Source organism: Manis pentadactyla, chromosome 10 (assembly GCF_030020395.1).
Source record: "Manis pentadactyla isolate mManPen7 chromosome 10, mManPen7.hap1, whole genome shotgun sequence".
Taxonomy (NCBI): Eukaryota; Metazoa; Chordata; class Mammalia; order Pholidota; family Manidae; genus Manis; species Manis pentadactyla.
This window is the reverse complement of record NC_080028.1, coordinates 107,643,510-107,670,983: the sequence shown is the minus strand read 5'-3', so window position 1 is coordinate 107,670,983 and position 27,474 is coordinate 107,643,510. Positions and strand designations below refer to the sequence as shown.

Below are 27,474 nucleotides of genomic sequence, written 5' to 3'. Positions count from 1 at the left end.
ATACATGACAATTCTAGGTACCAGCTATCACCATACCAAGCTGTTACAATATCTTGACTATATTCATTACATCCCGGTAACTTATTATTTTACCATTGGAAGTGTGTACTTTTTTTTTTTTTTTTTGTTTGTTTGTTTGTGAGGGCATCTCTCATATTTATTGATCACATGGTTGTTAACAACAATAAAATTCTGTATAGGGGAGTCAATGCTCAATGCACAATCTTTAATCTGCCCCGTCTAATTTTCGTCAGTCTCCAATCTTCTGAGGCATAACAAACAAGTTCTTACATGGAGAACAAATTCTTACATAGTGAATAAGTTCTTACATGGTGAACAGTACAAGGGCAGCCATCACAGAAACCTTTGGTTTTGCTCATGCATTATGAACTATAAACAGTCAGTTCAAATATGAATACTCATTTGATTTTTATACTTGATTTATATGTGGATATCACATTTGAATGAGAGGGTTTTTTAGTAGTGTTTCTAAATGTGAATTCCTTTTATATGGCCTAGTTTCCCTCATTCAAATCCCTAACCCATTTACTGAAGATGTAATTTGTGCAAAGCATTATGCCAGGTGTTAAATGATGCTGCTTCCCTAATGTGAATCATTAACTTGGTGAAAGCTAAGTGCATCAGAATAATCCTGGAAGCTTTCATAAACACAGATTCCTAGGTCCCTTTGCAGATATTCTGATTCAGAGGTAGGTGAGGAACATCTGAATTTTTTAAATCTCCCGAAGTGATTTTACTACAGAAGCAGTTTTAAGAATAATGCTGTAAATAAGTAAAAAATGTAGATGATATGGCTCTCTCTTTTAAGGGGCTCACACTCTAGTTATGAAACTGTACCACATACTGCTATCATTACATCATGGGAAAATTGTGGTAAATGCTGTTAAGAGATTTACAACTGACCCTCCATGATAGGACTTTTTCTTGATAGCCTAAAAGAATGCTCTATGACAGGGGTTCTCACTTTGGGGTCCATGAAGTACCAAGAGGTCCATGGATAGTAGGAGGTTGTTAGTCTTTATTTCCACTAAATGCTAACTGAAATTTGTAATTTTCTGCAATTATTAATGTAGGCAAAAATTAGCAATGTCTGAGATCACAATAGAGATCTTAAACTATTGTTTACTCTTACCACTACTTCAAAGTTTTCAGTAGTTACTGTTACATAATGTGCTACCAAAAGCACAAATATATGTTACACATGTACAACTATACACAACTCTTTGGTGTCTTACTAATTACATGTAGCCTTTTTCTTAATTATTCTGAGGTGTCGTAAATGGTTAAGAATGTCTGATCTGATAGAATAGTGGACATAGATAGGATTTTACCAATCATTTAATCCATCTTCTTCATTTAAAATTGAAAAATGAAGTGTAGTGAACACTGTAGTTGACTTACCTCTCCCCTAATTAGTTTTTATAATTGACTTCAAATCAAGGGCAGAATTGGATTGTTTAAAGAAAACACCATCCCTCCTATCAGTGATTCTCCTGGAATGGGCTTCTGCAGGGCTGGAATGCCAAACTTTTCTGAGAAAATTCTATTTTTTTCCTTAAATAAGAGAGATAGGATACCATTCTTTGTCCTCCACTTAAGTGAGTATGAAGAAAAGTCCCCTTTTTTTGCTGATAGCCATCTTTCAGTTGTGGTTGGAGCCATCCTTATAACAAAAGAGATAAATCTAAGAGAAAAGAGGAAAAGAAGGAAGGTGATTTCTCAACAACTGACTGATGCTGACCCAACTCCACCTTTGCATTCCCAGTTACAAGTTAATGATATGTTCTCAATTGTTATTCTGTATTTTTAAGCCATTGTGAGCTGATTTAAAATTGTTCACAAAGTTGATTTAACATCATTCCACCTATATTTTAAATTAAATATTAACACTACTGTGTGCCAGATACTTCCCTAAGCAATTTATTTATATTGAAACCTACATTCTTCACAAAACCCTATTATTGTCCCCATTTCTACAGATGAGGGAATCAAAGTGCAGAGCAGTTAAGTCACTTGCCCACAGTGGTCCAGTCAGTAGTGAATGGAACTGGGATCTGGAACTGCCTGAAGACTGGAGATCCATACTGGGTGTGTAGCTCCCTGCCGCCCACCCATTTTCTATCTCCCCAAAATCTTACTGCTAGGTTCTATAAAACCATGGTGACTATTTAGCTGTGTCTTGATTTTACTTATGCATGTAAGCCCCATGAGAAAAAATGATAATTGAAAGTAAAAAAGAAAAAATCTTGCATTTGCTTAAAATGTGATAAGTGTTTTTACACAGTTACAATATCAACATTCTTTCAGGAATTGCTGTTTTGTGACCGAGGAACACCTGAGTATGAAGTAAATTAGAAAACTGCATTCTAGGAAGTAAGGAGCTTCATTGGGTTAAGGTTTAATTTTGGGGTAATTTAGTAGCAAATAAGAGGGGAGAAAAAAATGTGTCAATATCAAGCAATGGCCACCTCAAAAATGGTGATGTGGTGGGTCCTAGAGGGAGTCAACATGGTGAGTATACAAAAGGGTTCTGGGAACTGAGCAGTGGGAAAACAGAAAAGCAACTGGTGAGCCAGAGACACGTCACTGGGGCTCAGTTCTGGACAATTCTAGTTACGGTAGGCAATTCATGTGGCTTGATTTAATTGGCTTTACATGCAAACTAAAACCCACAGGTAGGACTCAGGTGTGCAATAGTCAATACTATGTAATCATTTAAAACCTGTGTTCTAAACTTGTTAAATCAAAACAGTTGCAAAGAGTATTGGCTAAAATAATAGATTTGTAGTTCTTCCCCTATACAGTGTCACACAATGGGTATCAAAGAGGAAGAAACATTTGCATTTTAAAGAAATATCCATGATGGGTCTTCAAATCTGGCAAATTTCAAAATTACTGATTTTAGATTAATCAAATAAAAAAAAGAGAGAGACAATAGTTATGACTATAAAACGGGGGATGCAATACAAATCAGTTCAGTGGAGATTTGAACAACATTCTTTTTAGGTTGGAAACATGTACAACCTTCATTCATGAGATACCTACTGACTACAAACTATATGCTAGCCATTAGTGCTGTATGTAAGTGGTGATTTGTGATAAACATATTGTGATTTTTCTCCCCAGAAGTGTTTAGTCAACAGGAGAGATACATAAGTCAATAGGCAATTTTAATACACTTTGATAAATTCAATATCAGAGTTACGTAGTTTTTTTTATAATTTTACAGTAGCACATAGAAGCTTATGACCTAATTTTAGGAAGCCATGCCTAAATTGAGAATTGAAAGGCAAAGGAGGGATATGTGCAGGATATGCAAAGACAGAAGTCTTCCATGGAGTAAAGCCTTATGTGAGGTGGTGGCAAAGCAGGCAGAACAAGGCGGGAGAGTGACATAGAAAACAGATGATGAAGGGTCTTCAGAAAATGCAGAGAGACACTGGAGAGATTCAAGCAAAGCATAATTAGGTTTGTATTTTAGAAAGTGACTTCAGAGTAGCGAATGAATTCCAGTAAGACCAACTTTATAGTCAAAGAGGTTAATTAAGAAACTGGAGAAGTAAATCAGGCTTTGATTATCGTCACCTTGTATTAATTTTTTTTGTTATGTAATATTATCACAGACTTAGTGGCTTAAAACAACACATACCTGTTTCTGTGGATTGAACGTGGCTTCCCTGCCTTACGGTTTCTATGACTGCCAAGTATCAGCCAGGGCTGTGTTCCCACGTGGAGACTATGGAAGGGGCGGCCTTCCGTTCCTTATGGTTGAACTAAGAGCGTCGGTGTTTGCTGACGCTCGGTCAGATGCTAACCCTCAACTTCTGAAAGTTACCGGCAGTCCTTGCCATGTGACGTTGCTCAACATGGCTGGGCTGATAGAGGCATCCTAAGGTCTGTGCGTCGTACCTGAATTTAAAAAAGGTCATTAAGGATGAAAAGAAATGTGTAAGTTCAAGCTGTTGTCAGAGCGTCTTGAGTGAGCTTACATTTTTACATCAGTTACCATTACAATTGAGCAGTTCATGAACCTGCAGAATATTTCTTAAACATAAAAACAAAAGCATCTGACCCTTTGCTTCTTGAGTGATTATTTTCTGTATTAGGTGCAAGTGCTGGGACTATAGAATAATTGTCGTCTATGCTGTGTAATGATTATAAACTAGATGTTTGCTCTGAGTAGAGAAGAAGACTTGGAAGGAATATTCCCCTCCATGGACAGTGACTTTAAAGACATTCTTTAATTACTAAGAAAAGATGCCCCAAGAGTGCCACCCTTTCCCAGAAACACTAACAGCAGGCATCAGTCACAGTCTTGGCACAGGAGCAGATGCTGGAGTCATGGAACTTCACTTCCAAGTGGCTAAAACCAAGCATTTCATTTCAACATGTCACAGCTATTTGACATTTCAGGAAAGAGATTACGAATTAGTTTAAGTAATTTAGCCAAAACCTAAGGAAATTTTTCTAAATTACTTCCACCTTGTAGCATTGCCATATGTGTCTCCAAATTCTACTTGTCCTATATATGTCCCGAGTGTGTTATTATTCAGAGAGAGCAAAAGCCTGTTCAAATCATTTGCAGAAATCCCATAAGCTCTAGCAGTATCCTGGGCAGCTAATAGGACTAAACTAGGAATCTTTCACTTAACTGCAGTGCTGAACGTTCACATTCTTGAGTATTGATCTAATGACAGATTACAAAGCGTTCCTCAGTAGGCTTACAGATCAAGTATTATTTTTAACTGATTCCCCATGTAATTGATGGTATATAGGAAGGCAAGTGGTTGTTTCATTGGTATTGGTGCTGCTAGGTGATGCCAGGTGGATCTGAAATGCCTTCCTGATCACCAAGATGTCACATCAGACATGCAAACTCAGTTTGCCCATAGTGAGCCACCACCCCAGTGGGTAAGTCCAAACTGGATGCAGAATGTTGCCCACTGACGTGCCGGTGTCTTTTGGAACAGCTGTGGAACAGCCTTGTGCTCACTCCCCTTCATGGAGTTTTATTTTCTCCAGCTTGCTGCTCCTGCAGGCAAGACACATGGGCAAGGAAACCAAGTGATGCTTTGGAGTCTGCAAGTGTAAATTAGGCTAGAAAAACAATGTATGTAGTTAGCAAAATAACTATGACAATGCTTATATGGCTAATTGTAATACTAATAATGATAAACATAATTTTGTAGTAATGCTGCTAGTAGTAACAATAGCTAATATTTTGGTGGTTCATAGGGGCAAGTCAGAGTGTTGAAGTAGTTAATCACCCTAAGCTAATTTTAATTCCCCATTTAGAAAAGAAACTAAACTTTGGGTCTATTTATATGTTTTATCCAAAATACCTCACTCATAAGTGCCAGAGGAAGATTCACACTTAGCTGTATCTTTCTTGAAGTTCTTTGAAGTTCTTAAAGATATATAATATGGCCAATTTCATTGCAAGGATGTGAAAAATAAAACAATCTGAACAAACTGCTGGTTGAAATAAAAGGGAAAATTTTTAACAAAAGTATATTTAGGAATCAGTTTTTACCATCCATATTTCAAAGCATATAATGCTGTAAAAAAATATGCAATTATTTTTTCTGGAAATCATAATTAAAGGAGTTTAATTAAACATAATTAAAACAACCCATTCCTCAATGCTGATAAACAGATCTGGTGTTCTATAACTGTAACTTGGTTATTTATTCCTTCTATTTTTCTAAAGTCCATTATTTTCCTTTAAATGATTGAGATGATGTATTTCACAGAGTTTAAAAATAAGTCTGTTCCATTGGGTTGGTTACACCTTCTCCATGTTCACCCCTCAGACAGCACACAAACACTCTTTGTTATTACCTGTAGGAAAAAATGCTTGCCTGTGCAATCATTACCTTCGGTTCTCAATAAAGTCTAAGGCTGAAGCACTCAGCTCATGATTTTTACCCCCTATTTTCTTAGCTTGAATTCTGGACACACAGTCTTGCCATTATAAATACTGCCTGTGGGAAATAAGGAAGTAGAGCCGCTTGTGTGCTTCACCAACGGACGTGCCAGATGCCAGCCAACTGCCTAGCATGCAGCCAGTAAAGCAAACAGAAACCACACTGAGGCTTCCATGCATGGAGAATTGTAAGCATAGGCTCGCCGTTGCTTTTATTTGAAAGTGCCCAGTTTATTCTACACATTTTATATATCATGCTCTACTCAGGGCACTACAGAGGATGTGAGGAACAGGATAAACAGTATAGAGCAACTGTATGATGTGTGGGAGGTGGGGACAGCCTCACTGTGAAATGATTGCCCCTTTTTCTACTCACTTTTTTTTCATTGTCTCCCATTCCCACATACTGAGAACATGTTTACCAACCAATGACAGTGTCTCAAGTTGAAAGTGAAGTCATGCCTAGCGCATTATCTACAGCGCTGTCCTCAAAACCTTTCTTTTCCTTTCCCTTTCTCTTCTTCATTCCTGGATAGTCTAATGGTCCAAGCACAGTTGAGAAAGCCTGTGCACTTCTCAATACCCATCATCATTTCAATACAGTCAGGGAAAGCAGAACAGAGCCTTGTGGGGAAAATAATTACACTATTTGTTAAGTTACTGTCTCTCAGCTCCAAACCTACTTTCTCCTCCTCTTTGCAATAGGGCTCTGCAAACCACTTTTGTTGTATACAAACGGTTGCCCGTCAAGCTTTGACAACGAGGGGAGCCAGAGGAGCCTGCTAAGTTGGAGGAGGAGGAAGAGGCTTGCTCTTTCCTGTTCTCTGCTGGTTGCTGTTGGGCTTCCAACTGCTATGGTTCCTGTGGGCATCGCGTCAGCAAGGCTTCACGCTGGAGTGGCAATCCCTCCCCACAGGGTGGCAGAGGAAGACTGGGAAGTGGAGACAGAAAAGGAGACATTCTCCTTTCCGTGTGTTCCCTGTATGCTTCCCCTGGGATTCTTTCCTGCCTTAGTATCCTGGGAACATCAGCTCAGCAACACATCCTCCCCCTGCAGAGGCAGTTCCTTCCCATAGCAGCAAGTGAACCCCACTTTTGGTTCCGCCAGCACTCACTGCGCCAGCCACACTGATGTCGGCACCATAGACTGGCATCAGAAGTCTGGCTCCCAGCCCTGCAGGACCCCTCTTCCGAGCTCAGAGGTGCAGCACCCTCGCCGGAGAGCTGTGGCACACCAGATCCAGTCTTGCCAAAGGCCAAGAGAAATATAGCTGAATGACAAATTATCAGGCTCTCTCTGTGAACTCTATAAAGAACTTCCAGCAGTTGTAGAGTGTTTCCAGAGAGCAACTGGAAGATTAAGGTCATGGCTTTAAAGCTGAAGATTTAATTTTTCAGATGATGCTCTTGGTTGGGCATTTTTGGACTCTCTTTTAGAGACTGTTAATATCACTCTGTTCACTAATTTTAACTACTCTATTTTCCCTAAGAGCTTACACATCTTCAATATTGTAAGCTTGTGGAGGGTAGGAACCTTCTGTTATGTATTCTCAGTACATGGGCAGCGCTCAGTATGTCTGAATGCTTACAACAAAGGAATTGTTTGGCTTTGGCTGTAGTTCCTGATTTGTGAACAGCAGGTTGCCAGAAAGGCTCTCCCTACAGCGTTTGGAGACAGGGTGGTCGCAGAGAAATAGAATGGTAACTTAATAGCGGCCTTAATTCAAAGTATCAGCAGGGAAGGAAATGTGAGTAGCAGCAAGAAATGGCAAATTGCAGCTTCTACAGGGCAAAGGTAAAAGAGAGCCAAACAAAACAAAAAGCCCAAAGGACTCAAAAGAGTTATATTAAGATTATATCAGTAAAAACTTCTTAAAACAGCAGTCTCCGGGCCTATCGGCATCATTAATATCACAGACTAAGAATAGAAGCTGTGAAACCCTAGGAAGCTACCAAAAAGTGGAGAAACACTGAAGGGGTGAAACATACAACTAAAGCAAAGAAAAGCTGCCTCTTGAAGCTTTTTATTCTGCAGCAGTTTCACCCAGAGCAAGCTGCTCCCTTTCCAAATGCCTTAAATCAAGCAGCAGGTGTCCACAGCCTCAAGGTAAGAAATATTAAGCAGACTTGAGGCATTGCAGAGGTGGAGCTGGAAGATTTGTCAGGGTGGTTCTCTGCCAATTTTGTTTCTTTTTACCTTCATATCCTAAAAACAGACAGGAATAAAATTCTGGTTCCATATCCCTCTGTTGTGGATGTCACTGTCATCCTCCGCATACAAAGAGGGACGCCCGTTGCTCCTATGAGGCATGGACCAAGTTCCAGTCAAATTCATTTAACTGTTTTAGACATGTTTATATTCAAAACATTTACATATCTTTTCTCATCCTGTTTCTTTTTTAAAAAATAGAAGTATAAGGTGGAGATTCACGATCAAGACAAAAAATGCTACAGTCCATTTACTTTCTATTTACGTGTAATAAATCTTGAGATTAGCATTAGTTCTAGAGATGCTTCCAGAAGAAAATGTCCTGGACTCGAGAATCATACGGTCAAAATCTCAGTATTGGGAGGGAACCTAAATGTTATCTAGGCAAAGAAACAGCAGATTTTTCCTGTGAAAGACCAGATACTGAATATCTCAGGCTTTGTGGACCATACAGTTTCTCTCATATTGCTCAACTCTGCCATTATACCATGAAAGCAGTATCTGCAATATATAAATGAATGAGCATGGTTGTTTTCAATAAAATTTTATTTATAATTACAGGCAGTAGGCTGGATTTATCCCTTGGATCAAAGGTTGTGTCCCTTGATATAGGCTATCAAGCCGTTTGGTGGAAGAAACTCCTCTAAGATGGAAGCAAAGTGGTCCTGAATATTTGGGCTCCATTTGATTATTCATCTTTTTATTTGTTGGAAATAATACTCCAACAGTTAAGGGCATAAATCTTAAGTGTACAGCTTGATATATTTTTGCATATGCATATACCCCTGTGGACACCACCCAAATCGTGATACATTTTCAACAGCCTGCCAAGAAGGCTCTCCTGTCTCCCTGCTGAATCAGTTACCCACAGAAGTAACCCCATCCTTACTTCACCAATATAAACTAATGCTGCCTATTCCTGAGTGTCACATAGATTGAATCGAGCAGATTATGGTATGTTATCTGAGGTTGCTGGTTGTTCAACATTATGAGGAATTATTTATCATTAAAAAAATTCTTGTTCCTCTGTTTACAGATGACATGATATTGTACATAAAAAAACCCTAAAGAATCCACTCCAAAACTACTAGATCTAATATCTGAATTCAGCAAAGTTGTGGGATACAAAATTAATACACAGAAATCTATACACTAATGATGAACTAGCAGAAAAAGAAATAAGGAAAACAATTCCATTTACAATTGCATCAAAAACAACAAAATACTTAGGAATAAACCTAACCAAGGAAGTGAAAGACCTATACTCTGAAAACTACAAGACACTCATGAGAGAAATTAAAGAAGATACCAATAAGTGGAAACACATCATATGCTCATGGATAGGAAGAATTAATACTGTCAAAATGGCCATTCTGCCCAAAGCAATTTACAGATTCAACGTAATCCCTATCAAAATACTAACAGCATTCTTCAACGAACTAGAGCTAATAGTTCCAAAATTCATATGGAACCACAAAAGACCACGAATAGCCAAAGCAATCCTGAAAAGGAAGAATAAAGCTGGGAGGATTATGCACCCCAACTTCAAGCTCTACTACAAAGCCACAGTAATCAAGACAAATTGGTACTGGCACAAGAGCAGAACAACAGACCAGTGGAACAGTCTAGAGAGCCCAGATATTAACCCAACCATATGTGGTCAATTAATATATGATAAAGGAGCCATGGATATACAATGGGGAAATGACAGCCTGTTCAACAGCTGGTGTTGGCAAAACTGGACAGGTATATGCAAGAGAATGAAACTGGATTATTGTCTAACCCCATACACAAAAGTAAACTCAAATGGATCAAAGACCTGAATGTAAGTCATGAAACCATAAAACTCTTAGAAGAAAACATAGGCAAAAATTTCTTGAATATAAACATGAGCAACTTTTTCCTGAATGCATCTCCTTGGGCAAGGGAAACAAAATAAAAAATGAAAAAATGGAACTATAGCATGCTAAAAAGCTTCTGTACAGCAAAGGACACCATCAGCAAAACAAAAGGCATCCTACATTATGGGAGAATATATTTGTAAATGACATATCCGACAAGAGGTTAACATCCAAAATATGTAAAGAACTCACACGCCCCAACACCCAAAAAACAAATAACCCTATTAAAAAATGGCCAGAACAGACAGTTCTCGAAGAAGAAATTCAGATGGCCAACAGACACACGAAAAGATGCTCCACATCACTAATCATCAGGGAAATGCAAATTACAATCACAATGAGTGGCTCACACCAGTTAGAATGGCCAACATAGAAAAGAATAGGAACCACAAATGCTGGTGAGGATGCAAAGAAAGGGGACCCCTCCTGTACTGCTGGTGGGAATGTAAACTAGTTCAACCATTGTGGAAAGCAGTATGGAGGTTCCTCAAAAAGCTTAAAATAGAAATACCATTTGACCCGGAATTCCACTCCTAGGAATTTACCTAAAGAAAACAAGATCCCAGATGCAGAGAGACATATGCACCCCTATGTTTATTGCAGCACTATTTACAATAACCAAGACATGGAAGCAACCTAAGTGTCCATCAGTAGATGAATGGATAAAAAAGATGTGGTAAATATACACAATGGAATATTATTCAGCCATAAGAAGAAAGCAAATCCTACCATTTGCAACAACATGGATGGAGCTAGAGGGTATTATGCTCAGGGAAATAAGCCAGGCGGAGAAAGACAAGTACCAAATGATTTCACTCATCTGTGGAGCATAAGAACAAAGCAAACACTGAAGAAACAAAACAGCAGCAGACTCACAGAACCCAAGAACCCAAGAATGGACTAACAGTTACCAAAGGGAAAACGGTTGGGGAGGGGAGAGAAGGGGATTAAGGGACATTACGGTTAGCATGCATAACGTAGGAGGGGCACAGGGCAGGCGGTATAGCACAAAGAAGACAAGCAGTGACTCTGTAGGATCTTACTATGCTGATGGACAGTGACTGTAATGGGGTATGTTGGGGGGGACTTGATAATAGGGGGAATGTAGCAACCATAACATTGCTCATATGAAACCTTCATAAGATTGTATATCAATGATATCTTAGTAAAAAAAGTGCTGATTCAAGAAATGGTGGCTTAAGAAGAGCACAGAGCTGCAAAAGTAGCAGCTTAAAGAATCAGAAGTCTGCTCTCCGTCCCAGGAGGAACAGTGCTGGCCGTGAGAAGAGGTGGGCTGGGGCCAGGTCTGTTTACCTTGGCACATCCTGCACTCATCGTTTAATTTCAAAAAATTCCAGGTCGACCCCTTCAGCAGCACCCCGGAGCCCCCTCCAAGTGGCTGCATCTGCTGCCTGGACTGGGACAGGCATCTACCAGCTGCTCTCCTTGTCCGCCAGTCATCTCCCCACCTGGTAGCCAGAGTGGCCCTTCTAAGACTTGGAAGATCAGATTGTGTCACTAGTCTGCCCAAAGTCTCCGCTTCTTTCCCTTCTCACTGGGAGTAAAAGCTAAAGCCACTCCCACCTGCCCCACCCCTGACCTCTCCTGCTTAAGCCATACCCAGCACCCTCCAACCCCAAGGCCTTGGTGCTGGCTGTCCCCTCTGCTGAGAACACTCCTCTTCTAACATCCTCATGGCTCCCTTCCACACTGCTTCAGGCTTCCACCCAAAGTCCCCTCGTCAGATGGGCCTCTGCAGACAGCAGGTGCAGCAGCCCCTCTGCCACTGTCCATCTGTGCTCTCATTCCACGTCATTCTACTGCAGAGGACAGAGCATCACCTGATGTATGCATTTATGTCTCTGGTCTCTGCGCTCCCCAAATAGAATGTAAGCTCTGTGTTTCCTGCTACATCCCCATAGCAGTGGTCACCTAAAGGAGATTTTGCCCCCCATGGAACACATGGCAATGGCTGGAGATGTTTCTGGTTGTCAAAACTGGGGTGGAGGGGGCTTCCGGCATCTAGTGGGCGGAGGCCAGGGGTGCTGCTAAACGTCCTACGGTACACAGGACAGCCCCCAACAGAGAATAAGCCAGCCCAAAGGTTGTGGTGCTGAGGCTGAGACACCCTGCCCAGAGCCCACCACAGTGCCTGGCACTGTAGGTCCTCAGTATTTGGTGAATGAATGCCTGAATGAATAATGAACAGCCAGCATCAACAGAGCACCAGGCTTAGGAACCAGGCCATGAGGTCCCACACGTTCCTGTCCAGCACTCTGTGTGTGACACGCATGCCCCTTAATCACTGAGCCTCAGCTTCACAGGTCCGCCTCATGGAGCTGTCGTGGAGATCAGATGAGGGGAAGAACCATGACGGGCTCAGCACATGCCTGGCAAGCACAGCACATGGCATTTGCATTTCCATTCACTCCGAGGAGATTGACTGTTCACACTGGCGGTCACTGGGCATCGTGCACCCCAGAGAGATCATGTGTGTCCAGGGTCCTCAGCTCAAAGCCTGGATCAGACAAACCAGGCATGAGGGCATCTGTTCATGGGGAGCAAATGCAGGGCCCAGGCATGCCAGCACCCTGGAGACACAGGCTCACGTGGCACGCTGCTTCCTCCCCCAGGAAAGCCCAGCTGGCTGGCGAGCGCTCCGGGTCACAGGTGCGCAGCAGGGTAGTGTGAGCCCGGGAGCAGGACACAGTGGCACCATCAGAACGGGCTTCCTTCTCAAGGCTGGCGGACTCGCCCTGCGCTGGGAGCCCAGGCCAGCAGGATGCTGCAGAAGGAACCCAGAGGCAAGGGAAAGCTGCCACAGACAGGCCGCATCCGCTCCTGTTCCCGGGGCCTCCTCCTGTCCACAAAGTTCTGAATGCTCAGCTAAGTAAGTCAGAAAACTCAGCTGGACAAGGGCAAACAGAATGTTCTGTAAATGCTTCATGTTTTTCAACTGGAAAACACAACTGGTGGCTCCCACCCCATCTCACTGTTAAAACAGGGCACCAGCACTGGACATCAAAAATTGAGACAACTGCCCACAGCGGCAGAAGGAACGCTGCGGCAGGGCCAGCAGGGAAGGAGCCCGAGCACCCGCTGGCGGCTCCAGTGCTGCTCCTCCGTCATCAGCAGGAAGAAAGGCTGCTTCCAGCTCCCAGATGATCGCAAATTCAAACGAAGAGATTAATTCAAAAGCAAAAACTCATTTCTTAAAGAGGAAGTGAAGGACTGTAAGGTTGGAATGAATACCAATAAATATCAACTGCAGGAATGTTCATTAAGTTCCAGTAAAAGAGCACCAATGAGCTGCAGGTGCTGAAAGTGTGCATCTCTGCAGCTACCAGCTTGGGGCCATTCATTCTGGCACATTCTACAGGCATTTATCCTTCTGCACCGACAGTGTCCCGAGTCATTGTCAGTGGGAGGGTGATGGAACTAAACAGCTCCCAAAGACACACCCCAGAACAAATGCTTTCTGGGATCCAGCACTTTGTTCGAGTTCATTTTTCTCTTCAGTTTCATTCCCTGAGCCATGCAGGACAAAAGTGGTAAAAATAAAAATAAAGATAAACAAATAAACAAAACATGGTTCCTGGAGTATAGCCCACTGCCTCCTTCTCTTATCTCCAGGTGTCCTGCCTTCGGCACTGGGGACGTCTTGGGCTGGATAATCATCTGTTGGGGGGCTGTTCTGCGTACTGAGGAGGTTTAGCAGCAACTCAGCCTCCCCCTTTGATTACAGTAGCCCCCACCCCAGTTGGGACAACCAAAACTATCTCCAGACAGTGCCAAATGTCCCCTGGGGGTTGGAATTACCCACCGTGGAGATGCACTGTCCTGTCTGATCATCACTTCCATTCCTAAAGCCACTAGCCTCACAGGCAATGTCTGTACACGAATTCCCTCTAGAGGGAAGATTAAGGAGGAAATGCCACATAGAGGGAACTTTAGGGGCCTCTGCAGTAGGCATGGTTCCAGTAAAAACAGGAAGTCAGGTACACCTACTGCAGTTCAACAAGAAGGCCAACTACTGCTTTTGGGATGATTAGCCATCAGTGTCCCCTTTGAAGATGTTAATAATCATAGCACCTACCAGTTATTGATCATTTAATAAGCTGAGCACTCTTTTGAATATGTTTATCCCATTTTCCTTATCAAGTTATAATTTCCATGAAGTATCTTCAGTATCTTTCACATATTACAATCCTATCAGATGGGTATTAGTGTTTGCCCCATTTTACAGACGAGAACACTGAGGCATGGGTAGGTTAAATAACTTGCCCAAGTTCCCACGGCTGCTCATTGCAGGGATGTGCATAAGATCACAGCTGGTCTCCCTGGCAGAGCAGAAGAGCAGCAGCAAGCACAGCAACACCACAGCCGCCAGGGTTGCTGCAGATACTTGATGCAATTATCACAAACTGAGCAACCAAGGGTTTTCTTTTTCTGAAGTCTGGAACCCTTTGAAAGGGAGTGATGAAAGAAAAGGACCTTCTCCCCAGGAAATCCACATATGAGCACAAATACAATTTTGCACAGAATCGCAAAAGGCTTCTGAAGCTGTGAGTCTATGAATGAGCTTCTAGTAAAGCTCAGGCACAATTCACCTAGGCTCTGTGCTAAGATACACCATGAGAATCCTGCAAGCAGGTAATATTTCACCTCATTTCATGGACTGGGAAGCTGAGTTCAGAGGAGGTAAGGCACGTGCCCAAGGTCACAGACCGAACCCCAGTGTTCTTTCCACCCCAAAAGGCTGCACTCTCAACTCAATCCATGCGTGGCCACCCATGCAAGGGCACTCAAAAAATAAAGGATGCATAAAGTACAGACAGGATTTATACTTCTAATCTCCTAGCAGCGCCGATGAGAGAAACTTGGTGGTGACAGTATAAGGGCCGCTGGCCACTATTAAACCTGCAGGTGACATTTGCTTTTCAGAAAGGAAGTCGATTCACCTTTACAAACTCTGTAAGAAAGCACCTTTTCCTGGCAGCCCACAGGAGTCTGGGCGCTCACAAAAATGCTATTCTGCCTCTTTCCAGACAGCCATGCTTCGTACATAGGCCAACTCCTGGCCTAGGGTAGAAAAAGTTGTGGGCCAAATATCACCGTCAGGATGCTTCTGGCTGCTAGCTCACCTAGCCAAAGGTCATTCAGGGTCAACTCCACAGCCCACACATTTGCAAAGAGGCAGTCAGCAAGGGGGAAATGAAGACAGCTGCCTTTGCCAGAACACTAACGAGATCAACCAGGCAAGACACTAGAAACACCCAGATTTCCCCAATTTGGCTCTTCTCATTAATGTATTTCTAACTGAAGGATAGTTTATATACAGTATTATATGTGTACAGCACAGTGGTTCACCATTTACATATATTGCAAAATGCTCACCAGACAACTTAGCTCTTTAATGGTTGCCAAACAATGTGAGTGTCATAACTCCTTTTCTGAAGCACAATGAACCCTTGAGGATAGCCTCCTTGCTTTACAGTGGGGGAAACTGAGGTACACAGAGGTCAGAGGACTCCCTCCATCAGAGCTGGAATCATGTCCTGCCAATGGGTTTCAGCCCAGGCAAGTTCACTATGGATTCAGTGTGACCAAAGAAATAACAGTAGAACGTTCTTGGGGTGAAAGGGTTATACCCAACTTTATTTCCACGGTGGCAGGTCAATCACTAAAATCTCACCCACTCAGAGCAAGTCTGCATGCAGCAAGCCAGTCTCTGCCTCTGGGCCTCTTGGCCTGCACAGTCTCCCACACAGCCGTCCCCTGGGCCTCTGTGCTCGGCACTGTCACCACTGCAGCCTCTGCTCTCCTACAGCCATGCCACTGTGTCGCCCAGACCACTGAGCAGAGCTCTTTATATAGGGACAGTAGCAACATACTGCCCACATGTGTGCAGTGAGCTGGCCAACCAGGGCTGGGTGAGAATCCTGGCCACAGGAACTTTCATTTTATCCACAAATCAGAGCTAATTTTCTGGATGTCCCATCCAGTGCCCCGTCTACCACCCCCACCTGCCTCCTCCCTGATGGGTGGGGAGAGTGAGGGTCCACGCACTCACCGTGCCACTCCTGGCACCAGGCTTACCCTGTGGGCCAAGCCAGAGAGGCAATGCTCATTAACAGCTGTGCGCCCGCCCTTGGGAACTCGCTTTCAGTTCAGCCCTATAGAACACTTTTTAAATTTCTTGCATTTGTCAGAACTAGAATAACCGTTAGTTCACTTTCATTCCTTCATTCCTTCAACTAGGGTTTCATGAGAAACGAGTCTGTGGCAGGCGGGAGTTCAGGCACCGGGATGCGGCGGTGAGCAGGCAGGAAGAGTGCCTGTCCTCAAGGTGCTTACAGCCCAGGGCAGGTACAGAAGGTAAACGCAGTCTATCCCGGCGGTGGGGGCTTCAGAGCCCTGAAGTCCACGGATGTGAGAGGTCCCGGCGGGTGACATGACGAGCGTGAGGGGCAGGCCCTTTCAATGGGCCGTCGGAAGGAAGTCCTCCAAAGGTGGGCATTCAACAGACCTGAGTGCTTCCAGCTGACGGTGGGGCATCCCAGATGCTGGGGGTCTCCAAGGACCATGGGGAGGGGGAAGGGGAGGACGGCCTGGCCCAGCACGTCCGAGCCCTTGGCCTTCCACAGCCTCTCTGGAACAGTTCTGTCAACTCTAAGGGCCAAGAGTCCCATTCTGCAAGGATGGCGGGAGGATTAAATGGCAATATAGATAAAGCCGGTTCACAGAAGCAAAATAAAGGAGGAGATACCCACATTATTCATCTTCTCCAGGCACGCCTTGAAGGAAAATCCAGAATTGCTCTAGAAATAGGTACGAACTTTAAGGATGGATGTTATACCTGAAGACTGGTGGTGATCAACTGGAAAGAACCAGGACTAGGGGGTAGAGCTTGAACCCTTGGAGCTACTGAATGGGCTCAGAACGGAACCACAAAGAGGGTCTCCAGAAATGACATCAGAGAGAGGTGGCCTCGGAGCGATGCCACCGCCTGACACCCAAACACATGAGGACACTGGACCTCTGCGTGGATTCTCTCGTTGTCCTCGGCCTGGCCCTCAGCCTCCCTGGCATTGACCTGACCAGGAACCAAGCGTGGCGATGCTAATGCTCACCACCGTGGAAGCCCCTACGCACCTGCTGTGATGCCTGGCTCGGTACCACGTCTTATACCTTCATCTGCTGGTACCTTCAGCCCTCAGAACAGCACTGAGGACCCAGCCCCAGAGAGTCTGGTGGGGAATGAAAAAGAACGAGAGAACCCCAGTGAGGAAGTACTGGAGCCAGGGCCGGAGCCCAGGACGGTAGCTTCAGGCTGCCCCTGTGAGGCCTCCCTCCCTCTGCTTGGGCTGGTGGCACTCAGGATGTCTCTGAATCACTGGGGTCAGCACACTGTGCTCAGGGCACCAGCTGGACATTGTCAGCAGCCTGAGGGTGTGGGCACCACGTTAGCTCAGACATCCCCACCTCAGGGGCACAGGGAGGCCTTGGAGAACCTCTGACATGAGGAATGGCCATCAGGGCAGGGGGACTGAGAAGCCCACCCTGTCCTTGCAAGACGATGCAGGTAAGTCACATCCCTCCTGCTTAAGCCCCTCTGCGGGCTTCCCACCACTCTTAGGATAAAATCCAAATGGACTGCCTGCTCCAGCATCCTCCTGCCTGGCTGTCCCCTCTACCCTCCACCCAGCCACACTGCCACAGCCACCAAATCACCCTGTCCCCTCATCCCGCAGGCCTCAACACAGGATTTCACCTGAGGCCTCCTGACAACCACCTTAGACCGGGACCCCCAAACCCGTGCTTCGCCCTGCCTGGCACTTGCTGAGACTTCCAGGGGCAAGTCCATATGCCTGCTGATGCCCCTGCTGGGTCCTCTCCACTGGCCTGGCAACTCCTCAGGCAGGGTTCTGGCTTCTGGGTCACCAGTGTACAGGCCAGGGTCGGCACAGTGTCTCACAAGGTAAGCACAGGGCACAAAGAGTTTTGAGTAGAAGAAAGGATCTGGCAAATAGTGAAAGAGAATGGGGGAGAAGAGAATAAAAAGAATGAAAGTGTACTTTTTTCTTCATCAAGAAAAGCACTCCCCCAAAATTTGCTGCAAGCGTAGATCGAATGTTCCATGTTCTTACAAAGCACCCATCAATAAATAGATTGGGAGGAAATTTTAGAGGTGATGGGTGTGTTCAATATGGATTGTGGTGACAGCTTCATGGGGGTACTTAGCTCCAAACCCATCAGGTCACACACATTAAACATGTGCAGCTTTTTGCACATCAATCAAACCTCAATCAAGTGTTTATTTAAAAAAAAATAAGAACAGAAAAGCACTCCTCAGAGAACTGTAAATGCCACCCCTCTCTCTGCTGCTCTCTCATGGGTGACCATGCACCACACAGCCACAGTTCCTGCAGTTCTGAGAGCAGCGTCCCGTACAAATGAGGGGGCTACAGAGGCTGACCACCGAAGTCCTTTCTAGGGTAAGACATGTGGGATAGCGTCCGTGACTATCAAATAGCACAGGGCAGCACCCATGTCCTCCAAGCACACTGTGGGCCTCACAACGTGGTACCCCACAACGTGGCATCACCCCCTGGCAACATGTAAACACTCACCAAACACTTTCCCTGATCGGCGACCGCAAACCCTGCCACCAATGCCCTGCTATGGCTCTTCTGCCCGCACGTTCCTGGCTTACAAGACACGCTCCTGCCTCTTCCGAGCTCGACCTTCCTGGCTGAACTGAAAGGTGACACTGTTAAGTCTGCTGAGGAGGCTGAGATGACACCCTGCAGCCTAGGACGTCCACAGCAGACCCACGGCTGGCGCCCACCCTTCCCAGTCACACGGCCTCAAGAGGCAAGCAAAGTAGAGCCAGACAGGCCATGTTCACAGCAGCAAGGAGAGGTGGGCCCTGCGCCACCGGTACCCAACAGCTCCTCCCCCAAAGTCACATCTCAGCAGCAGAGAGGCCAGAGTCAAGTTGCCAGGTAAGCCTGTAAAAGGCAAACCCCCTGCTTCCCAACCACATCAACACCAGGAAAAAGAGGAAACAGACCAGAGGTGGACATGGGGCCACAGCCCCAGAATTCGGCTGCAAGGCCTTGAGTACTGCACTCAGTGATTTTTCCCATCTGCGCAATGGGCCAGTGGTGCCTGCACCTTGCAGGTCAATGCAAAGCAGGGAGGACTCCAGGGAGGCATCGAGCACGGTGCCTGTTGCCTTACCATTTAATGAGTACTAATCACTGTCATAATTATTGCTGACCACCAGGAGCCCCTCTTATGCCATCCCCATGAACCACACTTGTCTACCGGTCTTCAACCTTGTTACTTTGCTTGGCATTAAAGCTTGGTGATCACACAGATGGGAAGAGGCCCGGCCAAAGGCAGACACACTGGCTATTCCGAAAGGCCTCACAGCTCTGGGCCTGGGTCGGCCCCCACCACAAAGGCCCACATCAGTTCTCTTGCAGCCCAACTCCCATCTGGACCCTCTTGGACCCCACACTGGGACCTAAAGGACTACTTAATCCAAAACTTTGTTGAAACATTGTTGCCACAAATTCAGTTTCAAAGAATTCCAATAGTTAAATGAAACTACAAAATGAAACTGTATTCATCATAAAACTTGGTGTTTGAAGTAAAACAGCTTAAAGAGGAAATGATGATAAGGTGGACAGCTATTCTGTACTGATTCCAAGCCAGTCTGAGAAGGACTTCTAGGTATGTTTAAAGGCACTAGAGGTTAACAACACGGATTTCTTATGTCTCGTTCCACGTCAGAAATATATGACTTTATTTTAATTCAATTCCAGTATATTAGGCAAATTCTTTTTTGTATTTACCCACTTTATGCAGATATGAAAATGATAATCTAAGGTGAAATTCCTTAAACCATCTACAATGAGAAACACACCCAAAGTTGTAAACATAGGGTGTTTTTAGTGGGGAGACGGTGGTGATGGAGAAAAGAACACACGTGGGCTAGTTTCTGGCCCATCACCAGGTATGGGGAAGTGGGGGATGGGGAGGCAGAGGATCAGCACGCGCCCACACTGGCTGGCGTGGCTGAGAGGTCAGCAGTTCCAGTGCTCATGGCCCCACCGATCCTCATCCTCAGTGTCTTAGTCTGTTCAGGCTGCTCAGCAAAATACCACAGACTGGGTAGCCTATAAACAGCAGAAATGTCTTGCTCACGGTTCTGGAGGCTGGGAGTCTAAGATCAAGGTGCCAGCGTGTTCAGGGGAGGGCCCTCTTCAAGGGCAGGTGTCTCACTGTGTCCTCACGTGGTGGGAGGGGCAAGAGAGCTCTCAAGGGCCTCGTTTATAAGGTCACTAATCAAATTTATAGCCTCAAGGCTAAGAACTTCCCAAAGCCCCACCTGTTAATGCCACCACATCAGCATTAGGAATTCAGCGTATGAATTTTAGTAGGGGACACACACACCCAGACCATAGCTGTCAGACCAAAAGTGACCCAGAAAATAATTAAACAAGTTTGGAATGCTCATCCTGAAAACCTAGTATCCTCACTCAGGAACTGCTCGCTTTATTAAAAAGATAGTAATAAGTTTAAGGCTCTCAAACCTAGATGCCCACCATTATTAGCACAACGCTGCACGCCCTGCTAATCTAGAAGCATGAGGAATTGTGAAGGCTTTGGAGTCAGAAAACCCAGGTCCATCACCAGCCTTGCCACTTACTCTACCTAGGCACCATACAGGCACATAGTAGGTGCTCAATAAATATTTATTAAATGATATCCTCTCTGAGAGACCTTAGACAAATTACCTAAGCCCACTAAGCCTCTGTTTTCTTAAACCAAAAGAGAGAATAATATTACCTGTACTTCAAAAGTTACTGGGGAATTAAATAGAAAAAATGTAAATTTAAAAGCTTAGGCCTAATACTTGGCACATAGTAAGCTCTGCAAAGCAAATTATTACTTTTCCTTGGTTATATTTTTACACAATGTTATTGCCCAAACTGGAGTGACATGTAAACACATTGACTACAGAAAAAGAGTGGAGGTGAGATGGGGAGGTTCTCCCCGGCAATAAATCCAGTGCTACCCTCCTCAGACCTGCTGTTTCTAAATACACCAGTTGAATTCCAGAAGTTTCATTTCAGGGCTTGTCAGGAACTAGTGGTAAGAGCCCACAGAGAAGAGCTGGAAAAAACAGAGGCCCCCACCCCACCTGGCCGGGTGAGCTCAGTGGGGACAGAAGACTCAGCCACCCCTAGGATTGTAGGTGGCAAAACAGAGGGGCACACGAAGCAGAGAACTCTTTTCCACCAGCTCTCATGACCAAGGAAATGAAAGGGCAGACAAGAGAGTCCGGGGGACCCCCATGAAGATGAGGGTGCTGTCAGCCCCCCTTTGGCCTCCTCCCCAAGCCACACAGCCCCAGGAGCAGCAAAGAGCCACTGCACTGGCTCCATCCTGCCTGTGTGCATTCCCTCTGCACATCAGGCAGAACACCCGAGAGAGGGCAAAAGAGCCCAGAACAGAGGCTATGGGCAAGCACCTCACTGCACGGGACGGGGGCACGTCAAACAGCATGGAGCGGGCCCACAACCTCCCGGGAAGCACAGCCACCCGCCCACAAGTGCCATCTTCCAGCTCCAACGTAGGAAAATGCATTCGTTAATGCTGTGGCGTGCAAAGAAGCTGTAGGGGGTCAGACTCCTGGCACACACTGACTCAGCACCAAAATGGCTGTTCCCAACAAGCCTGTAGGGATGGGCCCAACCTTAGCTCCCAGCTCCACAATGAGGAATGTTACCACAAAGGAACTGTAAGCAGTAATCATGGCCAATATTCTTAGAATGTGTTCCCAGCAGGCCCAGCACTTCTCATTTGTTGCTCACAAAGAATGAAGAAACTCACTGCAGGAACAGAAAACAAGATAACAAAAAACCTTTCTGGTGCCCCCCTCACCCTCTACAAAAAGAAAAAAAATCTAGTAAATTGTAATAACCCGAGCGATGGGAGAGTACACCATCATTCCACAGGAGGCCTGTGAGATGAAGAAAAGGATGACTACAAAATACTGTTAAAAGAGCAGAACACAAATAGGCACGTTGATAATAGCTACTATGTATCGACTCTTCTCTCTGATCTGAATACTTTGCCAAGCGCCTCACAGTTCATCTCCACACCCACCATACGAGATGGGGTTCATCACATCCACATGCTCAGAGCAGGAAACAGGCCCACAGAGGCTTGAGGCCACCAGCTGGAACGGTTTCCAAGCGTGCCCTCCAGGCTGGGCGAGCAGACTGCCCCCCAAAGCAACAGGCATGATGCAGTGACGGCCACAGACAGCTCTGCACACCCAAACACAAATTACAAACCTACCTGCAGAGACAGAAGTATGGGTGTTTGGGCTGCTGGAAACTGTCTTTACTACTTCACTAAATAAATCCATTTTTCATCACAGGCTTATGTGTTTTCTCCAGCACCAAAGGGCCTTGTGGAAACAGAGGGCACAACATGGGTCTGGCTGCCCCACCTTCTCTTGGGCACTAGATAAGGACAAGCACATATGCCCAAAAGGCCAGGACAAATCCCTTTGCCATGTCACAGACTCTCCCAGTGGGGAAAGCTGCTTGCCAGAGGACTTGTCAGTTACCCCAAACACCAGGGATTTAGTGCACCGCTCTAGCTCGACTACAGTGCCAGGGCAGCCTCCTGTACCAGGTGTGAAATGAGCCAGGAAGCCGTCAGGGAGCCCTGGGGAGCACAGACTCGGGAGTCTCTTGTTGGACTCCTCCAGGGTTTCTGAGGGTACAGCATCTCCCTTGGTGTGCTTCACGTGCTGAGACGCAATTCTCAATCAGAAGCTGGGTAGGCGTTGGGACGCCATGCCTGAGATGCCCCATGTTATGAACTGAAGTGTGTGTGTCCTCCAAGTTCATGTTGAAGCCCTGACCCCCAATATGACTACATTTGAAGACAGGGCCTTTAAGGAGGTAACTGAGGTTAAAGGAGGTCCTAAGGGTGGGGCGCTAATCCAATAGGACTGGTGCCCATTTAAGAACAGGGATGTGTGAGCAGAGAGAAAGATCGTCTGCAGCCCAGGAGGGAGGCCTCATCAGAAACCAGCCCTGCCAGCACCTTGACCTTGAACTTCCGGCCCCCACAATGGTGAGAACTAAGTGTCTGTTGCTTAAGTAACCCAGTCTGTGGTATTTTGTTCCATGGTCCCAGCAAACAAATGCACCCTGGATACCCAGACAGACTTGCTCTTCTCATTTTTCTGTGATGATGCAGGAGATGGTACAGGATGAGGGGAGACACAAGTCAAAACTACCCTCCATTCAAAGCATCTACGAATCCTGATCTCTCACCTAGAACACAAACAGGGTGGACCACAGTGCTGTCCCAAAGTCTCCCTGAAATTTACCACCACCCCCACCCTGCACACAACCACCCCCCACAAACCACATTACTGCAAAGCAGCCAGGGTCACCACGTGCACATAGCGACCCATTTCCTCATAGGTTCCAGGCGTAAACTCTGGATATACCCCTGCTTGCCAAAGACAAATGGATTTACATTTTCTGGGAAAGTGTATGAGTACAGCCAAGAAAACCAGTGCAAATCCCTGCCATGAGCATAACTCAAGGGTGTTCACAGGGATGTCCTTAGTGAAAATGCCCAAGCAGAGCCAGCACCTTCCCCAGTGTCAGGAAACAGCTGAGGGACAGAGCCAGCCCATGATCCCTGAAGACCCCCAGGGCAGCTGACAAAGCAAACCAGGTTTACCTGAGATGGGGACCCTATCCTGGTGTACAGGAAACCCACGTGGAAGTACAATGCTGGCTATCCACCAGAGGGGGAAACGAAGATACCCAAACCGCACAAGGGCGCCCCGTGAATGCAGGTGGGGCCTGCGAAGCATGGTATTCATGGCCACAGGCTCGGGGTCATTGTTCTTTATCCAATAAATGTAAATAAAGCAAAATTTGCACCAGTGTTCTTAAGGGTCAATACACCTAAGAGCAAATCTCATCACCCTGCATGAAGGTGTGGCCCAGACAGAGAGAAGGCTCGGCAGAGGCCAAAGGGCAAGGCGTCCAGCAGGGACTCGGGACCTCGTTCCTCAATGCCTCTCCAATCCTGTTTCCCCCCAGGAAACACTGGGAGTTTAGCGCCAGAACACCCGAACACCCTCAGCCCTCCCAAGGCTTCTCCCTTGCCCTCTCTCTCTTCTCTAACAATGGGAGCAGGTCTCAGTCAGAAGCTGTGATGGGCGGCAACATCCAGGCCGACTGAAAAACACTGTTTCCTTTCCATTGTCTTTATCGCACAGTTACCTGCTATTTATGTCCACTAAAAGTAGCTGTCCATTTACAGTAGCCATATAAAGTTCCCTTTCTAAATAAAGGAATTCAGATTTTTTTAAGTGCACCATTTTTTAAAATTATAGTAATAGTACAGTGATAGATAACTGAAATTTGAAAACCAGCACCCTCAGGGTTCTCTGAGCCCATGAGTCCCCCAAAGCGGGTGACCTATAAATATCCGCACAGCTGGATTCACAGCTGGGAAGCACCGTGCTGGGCCACACACTCCCGCTGTACAAAGCGAGGCCCGTCATTCCCACCATGCCAGCCTCACAGTGCCCACTCGTTTCCTCATTCATCCTTGAATCACAGGACACTGGTTGTCTCCCAAACTCTACTCTTCCTTCCTTAGCAATGAAAACCCCAATTTTTAAGGGGTTGTGGGGGTACACTGCCTCCTTAGCAGTCAGGGGAGGCCACAGGACTGGTATTGGCCACATAAGTGGGATGCTGTGCGCACCCTCTAGGAAGGGTCCTTACAGCACTGGGGACTGAGGGCAGTCCCCAAATTCACCTCTTCTATGCCATGGATCCATTCTGCAGCCTGGTGAAGCCCAGGGGCCCCTTCTTGGAAAAATATTTTAAAACACAGAAAATAAAACATATGAGATTACAAAGGAAACTGATTATACTGAAACAGAATTATCAAAATGTAAAAAACAAAAGTGACGTAGTAATATATGGGATTCTTTATCATCACATTAAAAAGCCACTCTATCTTCGAGCAGAAATGACTCTGAGATTCTTTTCATGTCATAGCTGTGACAGGTGCCTGTGACTTCCGTCAGTGACAGGCCCCCTGCTAACACCACTATGTTTCTAGGGTTTGCTGTTACTTTTATAATTGAAGATAATGCTAAAGTTCAGTCAGAGGCTAGAGAAAAAAGTTATAATTTCTTTCTCCATGCAAATTCAGACCCCTGAATCCTACCTATGGAAATGGAGGAAGTCTCTCCTTTTCCCCCCTCCCCCTTCCTGATACCTGGGATGAGAATGGGATGGCTGGAGCTGAAATAGCCACTTTGGACTATGAGGCAAGGAAGGAGGAGTCCTGGTCTCTGAGGATCACAGAGCCACGTACCAACCCAGCCTGTCTACCTCTGAACAGACAGATGAATTTCTATCTCATTAGGCCACAGTAGGTTTATTCTTGCTTATATAAAGCCACTAAAACCTGATCTTAATTGCCGTATCTCTAATACTTTTCCTGAGTGGTGAGGTTGTAAACAGCTTGAACCTGATCCTTAGCAACCTTCAGTCATCTTTGAGAAACAAACCCTGACTTAGAAAAATGGTTCCTCCAGAGCTACTAAGGAAACTCACATAGAACAGTTATTCTGTAGCTGACAGCCTTACAGGAGGCAAACCCCAAAACCTTGAACCACACAAGCTCCCCGTCTATCTCAAGGCCACTCCACCTCTGCAGTGTGTCCTTTAGTGCAGGCATGGGCCCAAGCACCACACTTCAAGGTCATGACCAGATGTGCACACACATGACTTCTCTCTGGAAAGTTCACAGTCATGTGGGAGCAAGCGCAAAGGCACCGGCATGATGTGCAGGCCCAAGAGTCACCCCGGTGTTGGCAGAGATGGCTCAGCAAGTACTTACTAATTGTCATTGACTCTGGCACTGAGGAAGAAGTTAACAGACTGCTCAGAGGGCTTCCTTGGTCTGGAGGACTGGCTTCCACACTGGGAAAAGGCAGGCAGAAGGAAGTTACATTCAGCAACTTAAAATACCACCTCACCATTCAAAAAGTTGCAGGTGCTAAGTTTACTCAGGTGCACTGCTACACGGAACAGAGGCCGCCCTTTGAAGTTACAGTCAGTCCTCATTATTTGCAGATCCCATATGTGCAAATTCACCTACTCAATAAGGTTTATTTGTAACCCAAGACCAAGACTCACAGCACTTCCCTGGTCATTCATGAACATATGCTGGTGGCAAAAAACCTGAGTCACCAAAGCTCATGCTCCCACCTGACATCAAACAAGATGAGTTCTGCCTTCTTTAATGATCACACAGGGAATGTGTTCTTTGGGTGGGCTACTTAGTGCCATCCTTGTGCTTTCTGTTAGTGATTCTGCTCTTGGACATGGCCCCCAAAAAGTGTCAGGTGCTGTCTGGTGTTCCTAAGCACAAGAAGACTGTGATATTCATTATGTGGAAAATGTGTATGTTAGGTAACCTTTACTCAAAGCCTAAGTTATAGTGCTGTGGGCCATGAGTTCAATGTCAGTGAATCAACAAAATGTGTTAAATAAGATGTCTTTAAACAGGAATGGACAAAAACAAAATTATGCATTAATCAGTTGACCAAAATGTGACCAGATGTTCACAGGGACTAACGCTGTATTTCTCCTAAGGGTGATGATTCGGTCTTCACGGTGACTGCCGCAAACAATGAAGAATGACTGTATATTTACAAAGAAATTCCAACATGGAAAAATAATACTTAACATCTTTCATGAAAATAGAAGGGTCATAATATGGTTCATACATACACACACAACCAGGAAGAAAAGGGCCAGACCATCAATGGAGCTGGGGGTTGAGAATAATATTTTTTCATTTTCTGTTGCATTTTCCAAATGTTCTAAAGTAAACAGCAAAAAGGACTGTAAGGTAAGCAGTGACTCCCACCCTGGGGCTCATTAAAAATGCAAATGTGACGTATCCCTGGGACACCAAATTAAAACCATAAAGAGAAAGGAGAAGAATTGTATAAGAGCAACAGGGATCATGGTGGCATCAGGGAGACCTGAGTGTCCATCTCAGCCCTGCCACCTAATACACAATGACTTGGGGCAACTCGGTTTTCCTTTCAGAAACTTTTATTTGAAAAAAGAAACAACCCACAGAGTGCTTGCTGCTGTATGCCAGACTAAGCACTTCACAAATATATGGTATCTAAGCAGCTTACATAGTGCACAATATTAAAATTGTTCAATATTATCACATATTAAAATCAAGCAAATAATTATAGAGGAGATACCCAGATATGGCCCAAAAGTGTAAAAAGTAAAGTGGTAGGCAAGTGAAGT

General features: G+C 45.2%; 1 long non-coding RNA gene across 1 annotated transcript; it reads right to left on the bottom strand.

Moving 5' to 3' along the window:
• Positions 1–232: 232 nt before the first annotated feature.
• On the bottom strand, positions 233–7,456 carry LOC118908114 (uncharacterized). Its single transcript, XR_005023067.2, has 3 exons — positions 5,898–7,456; positions 3,671–3,930; positions 233–1,705 (listed from the first exon to the last, which is right to left on the bottom strand). It is a non-coding gene; the product is annotated as an uncharacterized LOC118908114 (long non-coding RNA).
• Positions 7,457–27,474: the final 20,018 nt, after the last annotated feature.